Below are 17,797 nucleotides of genomic sequence, written 5' to 3'. Positions count from 1 at the left end.
TATTATGTCACACATGATAATCTTGTTATAGAACTAGCTTAAAATATTGGAGAAAATATGTAGATGTTCTTTCGTGTGTGTGGAATATGTGATGCTGGAAACATGTACGTTTTTCAATGTATAGGAGAAAATGTTTCCTGAAAGAGTTATGTTGGGTACATATGTAGCAATGGATGAAACAATTTTTAGTGAGTTTTTGTAATATCATTTGTAGACATCAATTAGGTTGTTTAGATGGCATTTAACAATTAAGACAGATAGTATGATTACAAAGAGTCAGAGTGGAAAGGGTTGGATTTATTTAACCTCAGTGTGCTAGATTTTTTATAGGTAATGCGTCCCGAGACCTGGACTCCCCCTCTGAGTTAGAAAAGGCTAAGATCCCAACCCTCCAAGCAGACAAAAGACCTAACCCAACAGGAAACTCCTCCTTCTCCATCGAACAGACAGAGAACCAGAGCTGAAACGACAACAACAAGACTGCAGCCAGAACTATCTCCGCCTGTGGCATCCAGAACCAGACAGCATGCTGACGGGCAGAAATCTACCCTCATCAGTCCCTCAGACAGGACCATGAAGTTCCAAGCTGAGCACAAGAGCAAAGTGTGGGAGATGAGCAGAATCCGCCCTCCATAAAAACAGCAGGGAGACTGTAAAGGAGGAGATGAAATGTAAAGCAGTGCAAGAACATTGGCATGAGGGTGCATGCAGATGTAACTGGGCCAATGGCTGACAGCGGATGAAGTTACAGCGGATGGACTGAAGAGAACACAGAATCAGAGGAGTTGGCATGGTCGATTAGAAGTGAGGAGGCCGGGGTCACGGCTTGAGAAAACCAGAGGAGGAGAAAAGGAAAACGGGAATGAGTGAGTTTGCACATAAACACACTTATTCACAAAACGCACATTTAAAGCATAAATACGTAAAGACAGAAAGATTTATTAAATAAAAATAGCAGTAAACTATTAGAGTAAAATGAGAACACACTGAGGGTTCAGAATACAACCATATCTTCAATCTTTTCATCAGGTTAACATAATATTCTTTGACATTTTTATTCACGTGTGAATAAAGTAGTGGGATAGTTTTGGGAACCACTCTATAAGACAAATCTTTATCTGTATGGATAATGTTAAAGGGCGAGCTGGTGCCAAGCCAGATATAGTATTCCAATCTAAATAATTGATTTCACCATTGTAGCATAGTTATTACCATGGGAAATATGAAATGACTTCTGTTTTAAATCCTTGATAAAGGAGGGAGGAATGGTTGCATGTTCGGACATCCAGGGTTCCACACACTGCTAAAGAGTTTAACATTGGTTTTTAGGTGGACCAGAATGGATGACATGTGGTTGTTATACCATTGTTATCGTGAACTAAACATAAATAAGGACATAGTATCTGCTTGAAGATGAATGGATTTCATATCCTAGAGGGGATTAGTTATTGTGAAGACTCCACAAGGTATCTACTAATGTATTGTAAAGAACTTGAATTGACTTGATAAATAAGTGAAGATAAGAAGATCTATGGACCATAAATTAGTCAAGTGGTAAATAAAAATAGCGGAAAAGAGGGGACTATTAAAGGGAAGTGGAAAATCAGTCTAATACACACTGATAAAAAAAAGGGGGGGGCATGAAGGAAGTATGCACTGGATTTTTTATTCGTGTGTGAATTTGGTAGTGTTTTAATTTGTTACAGTATTGATCAGTTCAAAGGGAGAGTTTTAGTAACAGCTCTATAAGATCAGATAAATATTTATTTATATAGGTCATGTTGAAGGGAAAGCTGGTTCTAAACAAAATAGTATTTCAATTTGAGGTACTGGTTTCATGTTCAGACACCCAGAGTTCCACGCACTGTGAAAGAGGGTAACATTGTTCTTTAAGTGCACCAGAATTGAAGATAAATTGATAGAATGAGTTATGGAATAAATAGCAGAGCTTTACAGATCCTAGTAATGTTTTGACACAAGATAGTGATGTACACATGTTTCTGAAATAGATCTATTAGTCATTTTAATACTAATTAGGTGTAAATGAATTGCAGTAATAGTAATAGTACAATAAGGAAGTGACATTTTTTTGGCTAGACACTTTTCAGGGAATCACATGGCCAAAAAGACTGAGACCAACTGACCGACAGGGTAACTTGGGAAGGCACTGTCAATGACTGACTCTGCGGTGAACCTGACCAGACCTGACTTTACAACCTGACAGTGTGAGTGTGAGTGTGTGTATGTCTGCACCTGATCAGTGCAACTGCGTGATTTGAAACGATGACTAATCAAGCATGTTTTGGACTAACACATTATTTTTGTGTGATAATAATGTGTGAAATGAGAGGTTTCCTAACATTGCACAAAAGGGGAAACCGTATCTAATCTGGTTGATGATGTTTCACTCCCACAGGGGTGGCGGTTTGCAGAATGTGAAACTCAAACTATGAAATTTGGAATTCTGTTTCTTTTAGGACTGAATGATGGAGAGAAACACTCTCAAGTGTTTACTGGGAAAAATGTTTGGTATTGTCTTATAATCCATTATGACCTGAAGGTTTTCTTCCCATACAGGTTTTTGTTTACACATGAGAGAATGTGTAAAAAAGGGGGAGTGTAAACTTTACAATGTACATTTTTCATTTAGGGACTGAAAGGAACCTGCTGCCCAACTCCATTGTTCAATCTGACCATTGATTGACAGTTTAGAATTGACCTGCTCCATATTTGGGGATAAGAGGCTGTTTGGTGAATGTTGACATGTCTCTAATATTGATTGAGTTATAGCAGTAGCACAGGTAGAGATCAGTGGCCAAGGGGCTGCTGGGAGAGATGTAAGTCCAGAATGAAATACTGGAGAGGCTGACCGGTGAGTAATGTGTCAACTAATGTTTCAACAGGTATTAAAGTAACTGAGGTTTGAAATGTAGAAAGACATATTTACAGTTAAGCTAAAACATAGTAATGTAATGAGACACAATGTAATTTGGACAACATCATGTAACTAGTCTGGTAAAGAAGTAAAAAGCCATAGACTTATTGTTGAGGTCATTATGGGGATATACATTTAATCTAAATACATAATAGAAAGACATTTGAGGACAGTTTGTTGGAATTCTGTATTCATTTTTTCAGCGGGATAATATCTAAGCACTGACGGGTAGAAGCAGTATCACCAGGAAGCCATTCACTTTGTTAGTATTGTGATTTTGGTTGTTTTTGAATCCATAAGATTAGTGTGTTTCTTACCAGAAACATTGGCAGTTCAAATCATATTTTTAGATTTTTAATGGGATCTCAGGATTCATTTAAAAATAAATACAGATGCTTGTCAGAAATTCAGAGCTATTGAAATATGTTATTTAGTTTACCTAAAGATGTTGGGGTTCTTATTTAGTTGGCACAGTCCAAGTATTAAGATTCTGAAAGCCTGCACAATTAATTTAGAAAACCTGTGCACCTGACGTCTGTTGTTTTTAAGACAACCCCACCAACAGGCTCCAAGTGGCCAGGCACTGGTGGGTCAAAACAGCCGAGGGCCCCAGAGCCCGGAGCGGTAGGCTTGATGGATTTGTATCAGATTTCTCCACACAGGTTTGTGGATGCCAAAAGGGGGGACCCGAGACGCAGGAGGCTGACTGTCAACCCCAGGCTCTCCGGCTCCGACCAAGTGACCCAGAGGACATCCCGTGCCGTCCGCCTACAAGGAAAGGGGGGACAACTGGTACCACTGTGCTGAGCCAGTGTGCGGCGGGGGAAAACACCTGCGAGGACCCTAGACGACATCAGGACGGATCGGGCTCTCATCAGGGAGGTCGACTCGGAGGCTGTCATCAGCGGATTGGAGGAGAAGGACCTCGAGGAGATCCATCATCCATCCAGCAGTCGTCCCAGGAGGCATCATCATCGGACCGGGGGAAGGACCTCGAGGACATCCATCCAGCAGAGTCGTCCCAGGAGGCATCAATCATCGGACCGGGGAAGGACGTCGAGGACATCCAGGCAGCAGACGACTTGGAAGCGGCTGGCAGTGGGGCTGGGGGACTTGTCGAGCAGCAGAGGAGTCTACTTCTCTCTGATCAGTTCCACCCGTGAAGGGAAAGCCGCATCTCCCCCTCCCTATCAGCTGTCGTGTGGGCTATTCCTTTGGGGGGGGGCGGGCAGGCGGGCTGATGATTCACCACCAGGAGACCGCTTCTTAGCACTCAGCTGCCCCCTCATGGTTCCTTCACTGCCATGGGAAGTGACGTTCTGTTCCTTCACGATTTCAAATATTTTGGATCTCAGTTTCTGATGATATTGGAGAGGATGACAATAGTTATGTTTCAAGTGCCTTGTGTAAGTTGCACTCTTTTAGGAGAGTGCAAAAGAGGGATTGCAGCATCTGATATTTAAGAAGTGTGTTTTATATTGAGTTATCTGTTTCATCCTTTCATAAATGTGAGGACCAAAATGGCGGTAGACCAAGGGCTGGTAAGGGTTTTATTGCTGTGGGGGAGCTGGACCGAGACCCCACTGTGGTCTCGGAATGTGATGGGGGATGTGTGTCGGTGCAGAGGCTGCAGAAATAGGAGACAGTGAGGGTCAGAGGTGTTTGTATGAGATGACTGGACCAGTTGTCCTTAAACTCCACCCCCTCCTGTATAATTTGGTATGAAAGCCTATCCAGCTTGCTGTTCTGTCTCTCTCTTCACGCGTCGCTGGGACAGGAGGTCTGGTGGCCTGTGGGCAGGAGCCAGGAGTAGGCCTAACTCCTGACATTACACATAATACGATATGATTGTGTATGGTAATGTATTTGATTGTATTGCATTGTATATTACCATTAAAGTGGATTATTGTTAAACGGTTAAGTGTATGCTCTGGATTCCCTTCATGTAAGATAACAGCTTGTAGGAACGCGAGGAGATTTAAGCCTATATCTCCTAACAGGGTCAAAGGTCATGGTGGTGGGCTGCTACAGACCCCGCTCAGCTGGCAAGGACTCCTTGTCTTCGTTGGCAAATCTTTTATCTCAACTAGACTACAAGGACATAGAGCTGCTTGGAGGTTTGAACTGGGACTGGTTAACTGCAGAGTCAGAGGATTTTAAAAACCTTTGTATCTCTTTGAATGTTACTCAGACTGTGGACAGTCCTACTCGCCCTCACATCAAGTCCCTAATAAATCCTCCCTAATTATCTCATTCTAACTAATGCTCCCTATAAATACTCATCTGTGGGAGTATTTGCAAATGATCTGAGTGATCTCTGAGCTGTAGCCACAATCAGGGACACTAAGGTCCAAAAGGTTAAACCTCGTATTATCATCAAGAGAGACATAAACACTTTGTGGAGCAGGGTTTAGTTCATGATCTGTTTGGGTTTGATTGGGGTAAATCGATCTGTGTGCTGATGAAATCAACACACTCTCACTCCCTAAGCGTCCAGGAGGGACGTTTGGTCAGGGTCCCGTGGCGTGTAGTTGTGACGCGCCGAGGCTCCTTCAGCTTCATAAACGGACGCAAAGAGCTTTCAACTGATTGCAATGTATTCCCATCGGCGGCGGTATTTGACGCTCATGGAAGCACCGCGTCCATTTATGTCGGCAGCTCTTAAAGGCAATGTGAGCGTCCATTCCCATTGGATAACGGAGAATTGTACATCCAGACCAGAAGTAAGTATTCTCCTTACTGTCGATTGATCTGACCGTGATATCTCCACTACTCATCGACTAAAACCACCAGATTATCCTTGTTAATTAAACAACTTGATTGGTTTAAATTGTGAACAATGCTTTTGTGTTTTTTCCCTTCAATTCTGAGAAACAACTTGTTTCTCTGGAATGTGGGAGCGCCAAAGAGACTACACTAACCCACAATCCCCAGCTATTGTTATGGACACAGCCCGTCGCTTTGACAAACCTCGTGATAAGTCAACAAGCTCTGTGATTGGATGAAACATAAATTCATTCAACAAAGTGACGTAGATTTTACTCTCATCTATGATATTCAAAACCAATTCTATTTATTATAACGTAAATTACATCCCAGTGTTTTATCTTTTTATTCCTTATATATTTTATACTTTATCTGCTATGAGTTATATCTGAAGCAAATTTGTTTCTGAAGATGTGTAGTCAAGTTCCCACCCTTCAATGTAGCATAAATGTGAACTCTCATTACAGAACAATACCCGTAAACAGACGTACAGTAGGAAAGACGCTCAGCTCGCTGGATGTTTTAGCCTCGTGCACGGTTTGAAAGATATTACTGATTTCTTTGAATGTCAGAATGTAAAAACTGAGATGAGAGAATAGTCAGGGGTTTGGGTGAGGGGAGACACATCTGTGGATTCACCATTTCAGTAGCTTACCATTAAATGACGGATATGCCTTTCTGTCTGAGATGTTTTACAAATCAGATATTAATGTGTAGAAGTAAAACACGAGAAATAGTATAGCAATATCCTGTAAAATTATGTGAAAACATGAATAAAACTACACATCTTCAGATGTTATACATACATAAGTGTCCTACACTAATAATACAAAGTTATTATTAGTATGCTGTGTGGTACCTTGTGCACCGCCTAGTGGTTAAAGCACGTTATGAATTATTGTGTTGAATAATGTATTTTTGTTGAATAATGTTATTTGATGAAAAAAATATTAAGAGTACATACTTTCATAGGGGGAAAGTAGAAGGTCAATGATAGAAATATAGAATATAAAAAATCAAGAAGATAGTGTAAGTGATCTCTACAATAAAACAATTTAGTGCTGGATGTACAAAGATATTAATAGGAGGATGTGCAAAACAGACAAACTAATTAACCTTTATTTAAACATTAAATAATACATTAGATTAAGGACTTCTTTCAATAAGAAAAAGCTTTGGGGGTATCTACTACAGATAAATATTAAGCCTGACAAAGTACTTAACGTCTAATATATTGCTTTCCTGCAATGTTAACTATGTTGAAGCACTTATTTTAACTGATATTATACACATTAATTTTTTTTTTTTATTTATCCTTTATTTATCCAGGAATGTCCCATTGAGATACAAGATCTCTTCTTCCAGGGAGTCCTGACCTTATACTTATACTCTTATGTATGTAGATAGAATAAGAAATGTGCAGAATATGACAGTTTAATGGTGGAGGTACACACATATTGATAGATGTCTTGTAATGCACTGTTGAGGAACCTGTGACCCAATATTTTCATTCATACACCGTAGTTGTGTATATGATATGTCAATAAACCTTAGAAAATCTTGAAATCTTGAAAGGGATGTGCAAAAATAGCAATTATATACAGTTTTTAATTAACTATTAGTAGAGAATAATGAGTAATGAATATACTTTATAGGGATCTGCAGATACATGTTTAGTCTTCTCAAGCACCAACTATCAAATATCTCTCCTGATTGTTGGCACTTGACAATCACCTTTCCCTGAATTTTACTCAGGTGTAACTGAAGTCTGCTTTAAGGGTTGTTTATATTTCACATAATTAATCAGAATCTGCAAAGTAACTCAAATAAATGTAGTGGAGTAAAAGTACCAGGTTAACCTCTGAACTGTAGTGGAGTAGAATTACAAAGTAACAATGAGCTGTCGTGTGGGTATATCTTAATGCTGCGCATTATGGATACAAGCGATTTTCACCCATTTAGTAATTATATGTTTTAAATGTGTCCACACCAATATGTTTCCTATTGCCTAAACCTCCAGGGCTGTACACAGTTTAATACTGTCAACTTCTAATTTGGGGAAAAACGAAAACGTCTTTTAAAACTACAATTCCCAGTATAGACGTGCCATAGAGAATATGTTGCGAAACACAATAGCCAGCATGTGTAGTTCTGGGGCGCGTTCGAGTCCAGTTTTGAATAGTTTGCCGTGGTTTCGTTCCATTTCAAAGAGCTTGACGCTCGGTGTAACCTTGGCGCACTGCCACTCCAACATCCAATCCCAGAGCTTGAAGATTAATCACGGGGTTTGTCAACGGGACTGTAGTCCCAAACGATAGCTGGGGCTTATGGGTAGTGTAGTGTCTTCGGTCAACCTAAACTGATTTTTTTCCCGGATATCATATCGCATTAACAACACCACATCTGGCGTCACAGAGATATTCTGTTACTGTCCTTTCTTCTTAGAGGAAGTACAGAAACACGTAACTCTGGATTTGTTTTTAATGTTTGAGGTGCAATAAACAACACAGCAGCTTTTGGCATGATAAAACTATTATGTTCTGCCTCGCTCATGAGAGGAACAGCTGGAGAAATTACAGCCTCGCCTACTGATTTCAAATGTGTGCTCTAAAATGATATTTATAAATGACTATTATCATTATTATAAGCAAGACAATACATGGCAAAGATATGTTGAAAATAAACGTATTTAAGATACGTTCATAAGAGACGTAACGTGGGAGAACATAGTGAGAATGCAGTTTAGTTCTGTGGGAACGTAATTTTTAGGAGACAGGGTTGCCATAATACATTCTGACGAAAAATACAAATTATTATGAATACAAATAAAATAAAAGAAGCCTCCCGTGAGTTACTACAAGCTATAAAGTAGATTTAAAAAAAGTTTTATTGAATAAAATTGTAGAAATGCGTGTGTGCACCACGACAAAGGAGCCTCATTCACTTTACATTGGTGTTGTTTGCGTGGTGCAGACACGTACATGTAGCAGAGTTTGTGACTCCACCACGCAATGCGGTGTTAAGGAGTCGTGGTGGAGTCACGCATTCTGGTGAGATCAGGTTGGCCACGGGACCAAGCGTCGCTCCTGGATGCTTAGGGAGTGAGAGTGTGTTGGTGGAATCCGTAATGAGCTACCTCCTTGCCTTGCCACAGCATCCGGCACTATATCGGACAGGGACACTACGTTCAATTGTTTTAACGAGCATTTTGTGTCCTGTGAATCTCTGTTTGATTCTGTGTCTAACTCTGCTTCTGTGAACACCCCAATCCGTGACTCTGAACAATGTGGTTCGGAAAACCCTTTCAGTTTTACTCCTTTTTCTATTGAAGCCATTCGTGAAGCCTTAACCAAGTTAGATCCTAAGAAACCGGCTGGCCCGGACAACGTAGAACATTTCTTTTTAAAGATAGCTGCAGATTTTATTGCACCACCTCTTACTTTTTAACCTCTCTCTCAGCACGAACACAATTCCAAAAGTATGGAAGTCAGCTTATGTCCTTCCTCTACTAAAAGGAGGGGAGGCCACTTTATTAAATAATTATAGGCCCATCTCTAAATGATCAGCTCTGGTCAAGGTTCTTGAAAGCCTAGTGAGTGAACAGGTAAAGGAGTTTTTAGTAACAATGAGACATCAGTCAGGCTTCAGAAAGCAACACAGCACCATCACTGCCACAATGAAAGTAGTAAATGATATTGCTAATATCTTAGACAAAAAGCAGAGTTGTGCAGCTCTATTTATTGACCTTTCCAAAGCTTTCGATGCCGTCGATCATCGCATCTTGAAGCAGAGGCTACTCAGTATTGGCATATCCAGCCATGCAATGGGGTAGGGTGGGCACTCAATGAGTTATCATTAACTGAATGTTAAGTACAAGTATAAGTAAAACATTACAAATATTTGGTAAGTGGGACCCCATATTGGGTTGACCGACCACCCCCCAACATTCGAAATATTTGGTAAGTGGGCTCCCGTATCGAATTGCCGGACGCACCCGACACTGCCACCTGGTTGGTCAGAGACGGGAGCGGGTCCGTACGGGGCAATAACGCGTTAATTGGCCCCTAAAATGGGGGGGGTCGCTGGGGGGGCGGGGCTTGGTATTTCCAGAACCCCGGGAGACCCCCGGGGGGTCCGGTTATTTTACAAACGTCGGGGGGGGCGGGAGTAATTGGGGGGGTCGAGCGCAGGTTGTTCACTGCCTGCATATTGCGATGGCAGTGGGCTTCCATTTTCGAGCAGGGTTTGGCAAGCAGAGGGGCTGCCTTCAGGCTCCGGTTCGTCCAGAGGTTCCTGACTGGACCTGCTGGCCTGGTCTGGAGACCCGTAGCTCGGGGCCTTGTTGGAGCACTGTGGTGGGCTGGTGTCTGGCTGAGTCGCTGTTCCTAATGGGCCTGAATGGATTAAAATTGAACAATCTCTCGGGTTTCTATGGAGGTCTCTTCAAGGTGTGGGGCCTTCTCTACAACAGAGACTCTGTGAAGAGAGGATCCTCACGATGGGCCAGGTGGTGGAGGTGTGTGGCCCCCGTCTAGACAACGCTGCAGGCCTGGCCTCACGTCTGAGCCTCAGGTCAGTCCGGGTGATCAGCCTCCTGCTGCAGAGCTGGAAACAGCAGCTCAGCCAGTCAGAGCTGGAAACAGCAGCTCAGCCAATCAGAGCTGGAAACAGCAGCTCAGCCAGTCAGAGCTGGAAACAGTAGCTCAGCCAATCAGAGCTGGCACTGATAACTGCTCACTGTAATGGACTGAAGTTTACAAATGACAATGACTTTTTTCCAGAGATGCTATGTTTTCCTGATCTCAGTTTTTATGTTTTTTTGTTAAAGTTGAACAATGTTACTGATTTTAAGTTTAGCATCATGTCAAACAAAACCGTTTATTATTTGGTGATAATGTGTCTGTTTTAGGGCTGTCAAACGATTACAATTTTTAATCAGATTAATCACAGCTTAAAAATTAATTAATCAGATTAATCACCATTCGAACTATGTCCAAAATAAGCCATTCCTTTATGTAAATTGTTGTGGGAATGGAAAGATAAATGAAAGAAGGCGGATATATCCATTTAACATACAGTATGTATGTATGTTTATTATAACTAGGGCTGTCAGTCGATTAAAATAGTTAATCGCGATTAATCGCAAATTAATCGCACACTTTTTATCTGTTCTAAATGTTCCTTAGAGGGATATTTTTCAAGTTTTTAATACTCTTATCAACATATGAGTGGACAAATATGCTTTATGCAAATGTTTGTTTATTATCATTTGATCAATGACAAATATTCTCATGAATATTAAACATAACAACCTCTGAACATTACAAATATCTGCCTCAATTCAACCTGGAACCTCTCTCTCTCTCGTGTGTGTGTGTGTGTGGTGTGTGTGTGTGTGTGTGTGTGTGGTGTGTGTGTGCGTGCGTGCGTGCGTGCGTGCGTGCGTGGAGAGACACTGTGATGGATCGATGGAGCTATATGCAACTCAAGGCATATGCTCGAACAGGAGCTGCCTGGACGCTGCAATCATGTTGCGCGCACTATCCGTGCTGAGTGAGGCGGTTCTAGGGGGGGCAGGGGGGGGCAGTGCCCCCCTAACAATGAAAAGTTATTATTTTTTTTTAATGTACTGTTCTGGTACTCGGTTTGCCAAAAAACCGCAGGATTTTGTTGCTGTAATGTGAGATGGTGCAGACACCCTTATGTAAAGTAGAGATGTAACTGTTCATTGCCTTTATTTTTATATAAATATGGTGTTAGTGCAAACATTGCTCTATAACTTAAGCTGAAGCTAACAGTAATAACTATAAGATCTATCTGAAATAAATAAGTGTACTGAAACAAATACCAATAACTGGATTGCATTGTTTTCTTATGCGCAATTACTTCATACCGTCTAGTTCTCTTTTTCGTCCTGCATTTATTGAGCCCCCCCTCAGAAAATAACTGGCCCCCCAGTGGCCCCCCCAGTCAAATTGGTCTAGAACCGCCACTGGCTGAGTGTGCTGACTTTTCGTACAATGTCCCACTGTCTGGCTTCCTGCATAAAGTCAAGTGCTCGGCGCAGTTGTCGGCGAAATGTCGCTCCTCTGTTTTCATTGAAACAGCTCCTTATATCCGTTAGCGCAACTAGCTAGCACCAGATGCTAACAACAACAATACAACTCAAGGCCCGGGGGCCAAATCAGGCCCTTGGTGGATTTAATTTCGGCCCGCAGGATCATTTCTAATTCCTATTAGATCTGGCCCGCCGGTATATTGCACCTTCACTCCATCCTGAGGGTCTCCTCCGCTCAGAGCCTGAGCCCAAACATTAATGAACCTGCACCCGAGATGAGATGCCAAGTATCTGAGCTAGCATCACAGAGCAGCACACTGAGTTCAATGGATGCTTGCAAGCTGTTGTTGGCCTGTGGGAAAATGTAATTTAAGCTTTGTTAGTTCCAGGTTTAATATGTGCAATAAGTTCATTTCAATACGTTTGCAATAAACGTTGAACCAGTCCGGCCCTCCACTAGTACCCATTTTAAAATGTTGGCCCACTGTGTATTTGAGTTTGACACCCCTGACGTAAGGTGTGCCCCTCTCTCTCTCTCTCTCTCTCTATCTCTCTCTCTCTCTCTCTCTCTCTCTCTCTCTCTCTCTCTCTCTCTCTCTCTCCCTCTCTCTCTCTCTCTCTCTCTCTCTCTCTCTCTCTCTCTCGAGCCACACACACCCACACACACACACACACACACCCTCCCGGTCCTCCCGATGGCCAGTCAGTGCCTGCCGGTGAGCGTGGAAGTGTGGTCTGTCACAAGCGGGCGGCAGGAGCGGGGCTGTCAGCATCAGCTTGTAGATGGTATTTTAAACTCGATGTGCTCTGAAACTACGGGGCGGCCGAGGACAAAAAATCCACATGCGTTAATCGCGTTAAAATAATTAGTGGCAATTTTTGTTGCGTTATTAACGCGTGAACTTGACAGCCCTAGTCTGTTTGTTTGTTTGTTTGTTTGTTTGTTTGTTTGTTTGGTGAATCATTGTGAATAAACCGGGGTGGCAGAAGTGGGAGGGCAGCAGCCGGTACAGACCAGTGCCGTGTTTACAAACATTGCGGCTCATGAGGGCAAAGATTCGGAGTCACGTGAAGTCACGTTATTGGTTGAATTTTTTAATAGGTTTTACATCCAATCACATCCCCAGCAACAGCCGTGGTCTCGACGTATAATAAGAACGGTCTTGAGTAATACAACACTAATATATACTACTATATACAGGGGTGTAGTGCAGGAGCGCACCTATCACTCGGGCATGCACGCACGCGCACGGTTGCGGCACGACCACCAAAACAGAAACATATGGACATATTTTGCTATTCAAAAAACGCAGCATGTACCGCTCCTACTGCAATTTCTGAAGGCAGCACTACACCCCTGCTGTGTATACAGGGCCGGCCCTGATCAATTTGCAAGATTTTAGCTTAAATTAACACAAATACAAAATTAAAACCAATTGCACACAAAAAACATTATTTCAAGAAAAATAAGTATTTCACACAAACCTCTGTTTTTTTACTGTAATTTACATTAATTACAGCAGAGGGAGCTGTCCTAATCAAGTGAACAGAGGGCTGTAATCTACTTCCACATTAAAAATGGCACTTGACCCGCCCCCTCGCTCCTCCCCCTCGCAGCCCGGCAGTTCAACTTACCTGATTTGGGGGGGTTTATGGGCGCTGTATGCAATATAGGCGTAGTTCTGTTAAGATAAGACATAAATATGTACTTTGTTGATCCAAAATCAGGAAATTGTTTTGTTACATTTAAAAATTAAACTAAAACATTTTTTTTTTCTTTCCCCCAATTTTCGGCTCCCCCTATGGGTTGATGCGCCCTTAGCTTTCGCCTATACTGCCAGTGCCAAGGGCCGGCCCTGAGTAGTAAATACTGTATATATACACAGCTGACAGTTTGAGGAAGAGATGGACCAGGCGCTGTTGTGTTCTGGGAAGTAGAAATGCTGTTGTATTCAATGGAGTCTGGTGTATTTAAAGAGAGAGCGATAACAGCTTCAGATCCCTGTCTAGAAATAAGGTAAAGCTGTGGAAATATTCGAAATAAAGCAAACACTTTACACACGTGGATTTTAGTTGTGGTTTTCTAAAATAGGTCCGCTATTTAGAATATTTCCACAGCTATAGCTTGGTTTAAAACAGCAACAGAAGCCTTTCTTCAGAGAAACCAGACTCCGGTTACAGAAACAGCATTTTAACAGAGCTTCAGGCTAGTTCGGGTCAGCGGCGGTTCTAGAACATTGTACATGGGATGGCAAAGGGGGGTCATGCCAGGGTGGCATGGGAGGGCGCAAAGTTACCCGAATAGCAGCAGCTCAGTGTGCAGTGCTGAATGGAGTCTGGTGTCTTTAAAGAGATGTAACAGCTTCAGATCCTGTCTGACAGCGAGATCAAGCTGTGGACATATTATAACTCTAGCGGACCTGTTTTAGTCTTTAAAGGAAAATCTATTTAATAAAGTTTTCGCTATATTCAGGATATTTTCACTGCTTTACCTGACTCCATTGATAAAAACTGCATTTTAACTTCACAAAATACAGGAGCTGCTGCTGTTCGGATAACTTTATTAGTTAGTTATTGTGTGACTTTAATGAATCTGAGCGAACCGTTTAAAGTCACACCAAAACACTAAATAATTAACTAATCATGTTAGTCGGACACCAACGACTCTTTTATTCTGGTAAAATCGCTGTTTTTATCAATGGAGTCTGGTGTCTGAATAACGGCTAATTTTACCGGTTTAAAACAAAGTTATATCTGTGAAAATATATGACCGTATTTTAGAAAACTAGAACAAAAAGTTATAATTATTTTCCAGCAAATATTTTAAATAAAGCACACACCAGAGATGGGGACTCGAGTCTGCGACTCGGACTCGAGTCGCACTTAAGTCGCACACACAGAGACTTCAGACTTGACTTGGACTCGTGACCAAAAGACTTCAGACTCGACTTGGACTCGTGTGTTGGGACTCGTGAACAATCATTGTGTTTTCTATTGTTGGCGTATTAAAGGTGGGGTAGGTACATCTGAGAGAAACCGGCTCGAGATCGCTAGAATTTGAAAATACACAACCGGAGATAATCTGCTAGAGGCTGCTACTTCCTTATAGAGCCCGCCTCCTCCAACACACACGAACGCGCACATGACCAATGAGGGCACGAGATAAGTGTGTGCCCAGATGGAAGGCTGACAGGCAGGTAGGCCGTCCAGTTACTTTAGCCGGGCTCATTACGCAGACGTGCGCGCCTCTGTTACTACCTCGTAGTAACACAATAGCGACCGGCGGCACACCTGCGGCTGTACCGCTTGTAATTAGGTTCAACTACAAACACTTCGAACAAAACGCCGGCGGCACCAACAAAAGGAGCGCACACTGCAAAGTCTGCAATATCAAAATCAAGGATGCTGGCGCAACAACGTCGAATTTCATCAGGCACTTGAAAACTCACCCGGAGAGGTCAGTCACATTAACGCATGGACGGTTAGCAAACATGTTTAGCTCAGCATCAGCTACGTAATGTTAACTTAGCTTGCTGCTAGCTTTGTAACTGAATATTTGAAAAGATGAGTGAATGTTTGCTTGTCACACTTGTTTGAGTTGAGTGGCGGTGACATCCAACTCTTGACATGACATAAAAAAGGTCGGTAACGTTAATCATTACCCGCTTTTAAGTACTTTTAACAGTTTCCCTGCGGGGGATTAATAAAGTATTTGTGATACTGATTTCTGATTCTGAAGTGTTTTGCTTATAAGTTGTTTGCATTTAGCTAAAGTGTGATGTTTTTCCTCATATTGCATCATATAACAAACAACTAATCAGTACTGATACTGTACGCTAATAGATATAGGAGTGATAATAACACAGTAAATGCTTTGAATTTCTTAGATATAGCTGTGCAGTATTCTTAACAGACTGGATAGCAGCAGACAATAGAAGGCTTATTACAACCAGAAGAGACATGAGACTTTTATTTTTTTAGAGACTTGAGACTTGACTTGGACTCGTGACCAAAGACTTGAGACTTGACTTAGACTTGCAAAAAAAGACTTGTGAACATCTCTGGCATACACTGATATATAGTGATTTATATTTAGTCTTCGGCTTTATTTAGAATATTACAAACTCACTACACCGTGGTTCTGGTTTCTACCCGGTATCAATAAACCCCTCTCTGGATCTGTGTAACTCTGTGAGAGTCTTCTTACCTTCAGGTGATCCTCCAGAGAGAGACAGCGGGAAATGAAGAAGCTTCGACGGACTCAGAAGATTCTCTGATAGTAGATTCAGTAGCTCTGGAAGCACGATGCAACATAACCAGAACCAGAACCAGAAGCAGAACCAGAACCAGAAGCAGGGAGAGAGTCTGGCTCTGGAGTTATATCGATGCTGCTGGAGGGGACCCGCCCCTTTTCAACCAAGAGGGACACGCCCCCTTTGTGACAAAAGGTGGAATTGCGAACACGCTGGGCCGAAAAGGGTGGAGGGAACTCTTTGTACGGCAGCAGAGCAGTGTGTGTTGGAGGAGACTACAGCTCCCACACACTGCTGCAGACTCCAACACACTGTAAACAGCCCTGTTGGAGCACTGCCTCCAAGGTCAGCACACGGTCAACATACTGTAACAGTACGTCCACACAGCAGCTTTAGACGAAACTTCCACCGCTTCCAACGCTTCTCTGCCCATTGACTTTGAATGGGGATGACGTCACTTTGTCTCGCTTTTCGCCGAACTGCATTGTGGGGGAGCGAAGCGAAGATTTCCAGGATTCAAAAGTTGAGCAATGTTCAACCTTTGAAGCTGAGCTGGAAGCGCCAGCCAATCAAACACGTGTATGCAAATCTGACAGTAGAAGCGCTAGCCAATCAAACCGCGTGTAAGCAGGGAGAGCCAGACCGCAGTTCCTTTCCTCATATTCCAAACGAGAAATTACGGAAGCAAATCACCCGGTTCTTTACGATCAGAACTATTAACGGGATACAAACCGGAGGAACCAGCATGAGGGAGGGGCAGAGACAGTGGGGGAACTGGTAGGTTTTCGCCTGTTTGGGGAGTTTATATATTTATATATTGCTCGCATAAAATCCCCGGGTTTTTTTGCTTTGTATGTCGGGGGCGGGACATTCATGTGATTGGTTGTTGGTCGCATTGCTCGCAAAAATTCCCCAAGCTGTCAGACACGCCCAGCTCCAAGATGTTCAAGATTTTTGAAAAGCTGCTGTGTGGACGTACCGTAACAGCCCTGTTGGAGCACTGCCTCCAAGGTCAACACACGGCCAATACACTGTAACAGCCCTGTTGGAGGCAGTGCTCCAACCCCGGGATTCCACTGGGTCAGTCCGCGCCGCGTTACGGCTGCGCCGCGGTTTTGTTCCGACCTCCTACAGCAGGGGTATTCAACAACAATATAACGAGGTCCAATTAGACAAAATGTCCCCATGCAAAGGTCCGGAACATCAACATGTCTAAGTTGCTTTATGAATTAGTGTGATATATTTTGAAGTAGCTGTAGCTTTATCAACGTCTGCATGTAATCAACAGCTGACTGCCAATCAAATAAAGAAAGTACAATTCATAAACAACAATATTTATTGTCAATGAACATTGAACTCTACAGATATACAGTAAATACTGTGGATATGTGTAATGTTCCTCTCGGGCTGCATTTAAAAATAAAATAGAGAAAATAAATAAAATAGCTTTTGAAAATATGAGCATCTTAAAAACGCTTAATTTTAGATAAATAAAATAAAGTGTCAGCAGCTTGAGTTTCCCTTTTTCTTTGTTAACCGTTTCACATCATGACTCAACAGTTTCAGACGATTATAGAACAATATCAGTCTTTACACATCATAACAACTGAACAGTTTTAAAGTCTCTCTTTCTTTCCCTCTTATATTGCAGTCCCTCACTCACTTTGTTCTGTTCAGTGAGAGAATTGAGCTGGAGCTTGTCCTGCCAGGAGTTTAGATCTGGGCTGAAATGGTGTCAGGGCCATTCTCACACACACATGCAGGTGCTCATTGGTTAGCCTCGGT

At 42.3% G+C, this 17,797-nt stretch overlaps 1 long non-coding RNA gene across 1 annotated transcript; it reads right to left on the bottom strand.

Annotated features, from left to right (window-relative positions):
- Positions 1-276: 276 nt before the first annotated feature.
- Positions 277-16,249, bottom strand: LOC139433631 (uncharacterized). Its single transcript, XR_011643037.1, has 2 exons — positions 15,967-16,249; positions 277-825 (listed from the first exon to the last, which is right to left on the bottom strand). It is a non-coding gene; the product is annotated as an uncharacterized lncRNA (long non-coding RNA).
- Positions 16,250-17,797: the final 1,548 nt, after the last annotated feature.

This window comes from Pseudochaenichthys georgianus, unplaced genomic scaffold (assembly GCF_902827115.2).
Source record: "Pseudochaenichthys georgianus unplaced genomic scaffold, fPseGeo1.2 scaffold_767_arrow_ctg1, whole genome shotgun sequence".
Taxonomy (NCBI): Eukaryota; Metazoa; Chordata; class Actinopteri; order Perciformes; family Channichthyidae; genus Pseudochaenichthys; species Pseudochaenichthys georgianus.
Note: the sequence above shows the minus strand (reverse complement) of the source record. Positions and strands in the feature narration are given on the sequence as shown.